A 5,553-nucleotide genomic window follows, 5' to 3' on the forward strand; every position below is an offset into this window, starting at 1 on the left:
GACAGATGACTAAGACAGGCTGGGTGGGACCGCATTTTGGCCTTGATTGTTCAGACGGGGATGCTGAAGATGGACTTGGATGGTCACTGGACCACTTGGCTTTTCTTTCCAATATAGTCTTTCTAGATATCCCTTTTCCTTATTGCTTGTTTCTTTAATTGGTCAATTGAGGATGAGTGGCAGAGCCTAGGTTGTTAGGAGAGGGAGGGTACAAGCTCTTCCTGACCTTATATTTCAGACAACCTGTGCACCTCTCCTTTTCTCTCTTCCTCTGTTCCTCATCTTCATTAAAAGGCTCTCAGCAATTGCAATTCATCCTTCGAAAGATGGGCAGTATGCATTCCTCACCCTTTTCTCTTGTCTCACGCTCTACCTTCTTCTTCCTGCAAGTAGACCAGGATGCAAAGGTATAGACAATTCGGCATGTTGGCAGCTAGTGAAGGCCACTCACCTACAGGGAGGCATCAAGACATAGGAAACCTTTAAAAACTCATTTCCAAAAGTCAGGAAGGCCTTCTCTCACATGAGGCCACGGAGTTCTTTAAATTCCACAGTAAAAGAAACCCTTATTTCAGGAATAAGCTTTGAAGTTGTTTGAAGATGAAAGAGGAGGCTTGCCTCTGAGCCAGTTCCCAAGATGTTGGGAGGGACTAGCAGCATCTTGAAATGTGTTTCAAGAAACCTCATTAGAATTTGAAAGGACTGTGCAGACAGATTCCCTGTGGCTCCATCCCCCTGAAAGTGTGTGACCAAGTCCAGCAGCATAGCTGAGTCATGAGCAGATACAAACTACAATCCAAGTCTTGTTGTTTGATTATACAAAATGATTTCTAATTCCACCAAGAAGATGAAAGGTAATTACTTCAGCAGCTTACCTGTGAACAGAATTCTGTTCGTCCTCTCAGTCTCAATACTGGAGAAAAATATGGGTGTTGCACAGTATTTTGGAGGACCCTACACATCACAAACTCACCTATGATGGTATTTGACTTCCTGTCCATTAGCCAATGGAACATTCTAACTTGCAAAATGACAAAGAGAAAACTTTACTTTTGCTAATAAATTATTCTAGCAATAATTCTTAAAAATCATTCACATAAAATCTAACCAAGGGTCATGGAAATGGCTCTGTGGCCCAGCACATTCTGGGCAAGCCTGATAGCTTGTTTTCAATCCCAGTAACCACATGACTATCTGGATGAGCTAGTGTGCATCTGTAATCTCAGCACTTAGGGAAAGACAGGAAGTAGAGACAGGAGAATCGTCAGGAAGCTTGGATGTGCTGTCACAGAAACAACAAAAGAGACTGCTCAAAACAAGTTGGAAGGAGAGAACTGACTCCCAAGTCGTTGTCCTCTGACCTTAACATATGTGTATGGCATGTTCAACCACGCATTCTCATGTATACACAATTTCTCACACACACAGAGAGATTAAATAAATCCTTAAAGTATTCTAGCTGAGCAATGTCAAATTTGCAACATGGTTTTCATTAATCTTATTTTATAGATGCTGAATTTGAGACACGGGTAGCCAGTTTTATAATTAATGAAAGTGAGATTTTAATCCACTATTTCTATTTCATTGCTATGAAATTTCATACAAATAGGGGTCAGCAGTTATTGGTAGGGACACTCCTACTGTTACAGAGGTGCTCTTGTGCTCTGTCCTGTGGATAACGATCAGGACATATATGTTATCACCAGCTCATCATGACAATGGTCGGTTTGTTTATTCTGAGTTACTTCCTATCAGGCCACACATCCTGGAGGAGTAAAGGTTGATACCCAAAGATACCTATTGGTTTTCAAGAAGTGGCTGAACCCAGATACCCAAAGAATGATAAAAGCATGTGAGGCAGGCTAATGAGTGGTATAGACACCACACACCACACGTCACAAGTATGTGCTGGCCAGCTGACCAGGCGGGCCAAGATTGTGATCTGAAAGGACTGATTACTTTTGTTTACCCTGCACCATCAAATCTGCTTGAGAGGAGATGGGAGACATATTCTGGGATGTTAATCCATTGTCTTCTCTGCATAAAGGTATGCTTTAAGATTCAAACTCACTCCTCACCAGCGCTAAAGCCAGGACTGGACATAGCGGAGTTGTGCATGTTATTGAAGGGGAGTGTGGAGTTGTGCATGTCACCGAAGGGGGGGGTGTGCCAGGGGAGGGGAGGTTTATTCCACAGAGCTGCAGCCAGAACTGGGGCTTTCAAGCCAATCTAGTGAAACATTTAGCAGAAATAAGGAAAACATCTCCATCATTCTTTGGTGTAGATAAATATTCAGTGGGACAATTAGTTGACTGTACAGGCTCATACTTTACTAGGAAATTTGGATTTGGCCATGGCAGCTCATCTCACAGATGTGGATTCATTTGCTGGTCCCACTAATTCTTTAGTCAATGCATCTAGAAACTCAACTGTGGAAGATGATGATGATGAGGTTTTGAATCAATACAGCCTCCAGTTTGTGCCCCAGCAAGAGCTAAAGAAAGAAACTTTTTATTTTCCTCTTCAAAATATGAAAATCCATACGGAAATTATTCCATAATTCCTCCTTTTTTTAAGAGATTTGCCTTCTCAGGAGGGAACTACATATGAAACAATTGTTATTGATGATGAAGTGGACACAAATGGAGGGGAGGAGAACTATCCTACACATTTTATTGAATGGGGACCTCATAGAAACAAAAATAGTACCAACAATTTGGATTTCTTCATCTGCAGTGTATCATGAGGTAAGACCAAGACTGAAGTAGGGCCTTTTAATCCTAGTAGGATGGATGTAGCAGATGCACTTCAGAATGGGAGATTTGCAGCACACCACAGTCCTGATTCATGGATCTCCCAATCAGCATCATTTCCTGGCAACCAGAAACAGCAAGAGATGGATTCTTTATCATCAGCGGCCTTATCCAAAACAGAATGTCCAGCCCTCAAACCTGCATCTTACTAAACCTGCTAAAATCACTTGTGCAAACTGCAAAATTCCTCTATAGAGGGGGCAGCTGGCTTGTCAATGAAAAGGATCAGCTCACCTTTTCTTTCTTCTCATAAACAAAGACATGGAATATGACATGTAAAAAGATTCTCCTGTGAAGACAGCAACCACTATTTCTCCAGTGGAGTCAGGCAAGTCCTTACCAGAACTTTATAGTACATCTCTGTCTCCCTGTGATTATTGCCAGAGTCTCAGAAAAGAAGTTTTTACTAAATCGAGATGAATAATGTGTAATAAATTAGGAGAGGTCTGGCTTTTTATTCTGCTATTATTTAGGTTCCTAGGAGTAATGCTGAGTATTTAATACCAGTGTAAGCTCTGCTATCTACATAATGTTCATATCTCAAACTCTCAGGTGGGAAGAACTATTAAGATGTTAGAGTTCTGTTTATTGAAAGAATTTACCAATGAGTTGTGGTGCACACCTTTAATCCCAGCTTCTGAGAAGCAGAGGCAGGCAGATCTTTGTGAATTTGAGGCCAACAGGTCTATATAAATTGAGTTCCAGGACAGCCAAAGCTATATTAAAGGTAGACCTTGTCTCTCCCACCCCTCAAATATATATATTCATTCCATTTTTCAGTGTAGAAAGTACATGTCTGTTTCTGTGGCATTAGTTATAACCTATAATTTCAGAGTGAGACAAATAGTTTGATGTATGTTCAAGAGGAAGCACCAGGCATTACTCAAGCAGCCCTTTGTTTTACATTGGCCTCGGTAACTCAGTCTGATGTTGGGTAACTTTGAGGGCATTCAAATCAAAGACATAAGTTTATTTCAGTTACAGCTTCAGAACCACCTTACTTCTAGATGCACAGCCACCATTCTAAGTACGGATAATGGTTCCTTTCATCCTCCTCCCAACTAGTGTAAGGAAGGATCCACATACTGTAGGGCAGTAAATTGTATAATGCTGCCTTAAGAGATTTTTGTTTTCGTTTAGGTTTGCCATGAAATCAGTGTTAACCATGTAACACATAAACTATGTAGTAAGAATTGCTTTAATGGGTACAGATTTACAAATGGCCTAATAATGAACTGCTGTGAACAATGTGGCAAGTACATGCCCCAGTATACTGGATACAGGCTCCTGATTACAGGTCAGCAAAGGAGCTTCTGCTGTCAGAATTGTGCCACTGAATATGAAGAGGTAATTCAATGTTAAAAAAAAAAAAAGATTCAACTCATTTTGAGATTTTATTTTCTCCAAGTCAGAATGGCTAAAATTCAGAAAACAAATGTCACACATTTGCCCTTTGGTCTTTACTGCAAAGGATGCATGAGAGAGAGAGAGCCACACTGGTTAACAAGGTACACCTTACAGCCTGTCTAGGTACAAAGGTGGTTCAAGGAGTTATCTACTGTCTTTGAACAAGTTTCTTAACTTTCTATGCCTCCATATTCTTATTTAGGACACAGATGTGAAAACAATTCATTGCTTAAAGCCTATAAAGCACAGAGGTTGGGAGCAGGTGTCTTGTAAAGTCTCACTCACATAGGTACCTCAGCCTCTGGGTGCCTGCTTTCTAGGGAAAGGGATACTATGTAAAGATCAAATTGACGCTATCAGTGAATACGGAACATACCTTTTTGTTGCTGTTAAGTTGGATCAGAAAATGTACAAGGGGATAAGATAGGATATACTAGGTTCACAACTGCCAAACACTTCTACAGTATCTTAAACAGTAAATGCCGCCACTTTGAGTGATAATGCTTTCTGTTTTCCCTGAACACAGTGACCCCATTCCACAAATAGAAGAAGGATGTGGGGCCATACATGGTGATAGTTTTATTGTACCTTTTGATGAGTCAGTATTTTTATTCATTTAGTCATGATTATGGCTTGTAGATTAAAAAGCGTAAACTGTTCATGCTGTTTTCAAAATTATTGAGATTACTTTTTATTTGGATTTTAAGGTGTGTGTGTGTGTGTGTGTGTGTGTGTGTGTGTGTGTGTGTTGCACATAGAGGTCAGGAGAGAGCTTCTGATCCATTGAAACTGGAGTTATAGGTTGTTGTGATATGACCTACCCAATGTGGGTGCTGGGAAGCAACTTTGGATCTTCCCCAAGACCAGCAAGTGCTATTAACCATTTATCCCCCTCTAGCCCTGTGAAATCTTTTTTTACATGTGTGCTGTAAAAGCTGTAAAGGAATGGCCACACAATATAAGTCAGCAAGGGACCATAGAGTGGATGAAGTTACCAGACTCTGAAGACAAGTGAAGAAAGCAAAGACTTTTCCAATAAGGAGCTAAGTGTTGGATGATTCGATGTCACTGTCTTGATGCAGAGCAGATTACTCAAAGTTGGAAGAAAAAGGGATGGAGCTCAATAGGTAAAGGCTAACCTAGCATTCCAGAAGCAGAAGCCAGGCAAGGTGGTACACATCAGCAAAGGGAGCAGGATCAGAAGTTCAAAGTCATCCTGAACTTCAGAATGAATCTGGGTTACATGAAATCCTGTCTCAGAAAACCAAAAGACCAATGTAAAACAAGGCTGTGAGAAAAATTATCATGGGGTACTTAGACGGTCCATCTGTGA

At 40.7% G+C, this 5,553-nt stretch overlaps 1 pseudogene; it reads left to right on the forward strand.

The window, feature by feature from the left end:
- Positions 1 to 2,353: 2,353 nt before the first annotated feature.
- Positions 2,354 to 4,175, forward strand: LOC127236391 (zinc finger MYM-type protein 5-like; annotated as a pseudogene).
- Positions 4,176 to 5,553: the final 1,378 nt, after the last annotated feature.

This window comes from Phodopus roborovskii, unplaced genomic scaffold (genome assembly GCF_943737965.1).
Source record: "Phodopus roborovskii unplaced genomic scaffold, PHOROB, whole genome shotgun sequence".
NCBI lineage: Eukaryota > Metazoa > Chordata > Mammalia > Rodentia > Cricetidae > Phodopus > Phodopus roborovskii.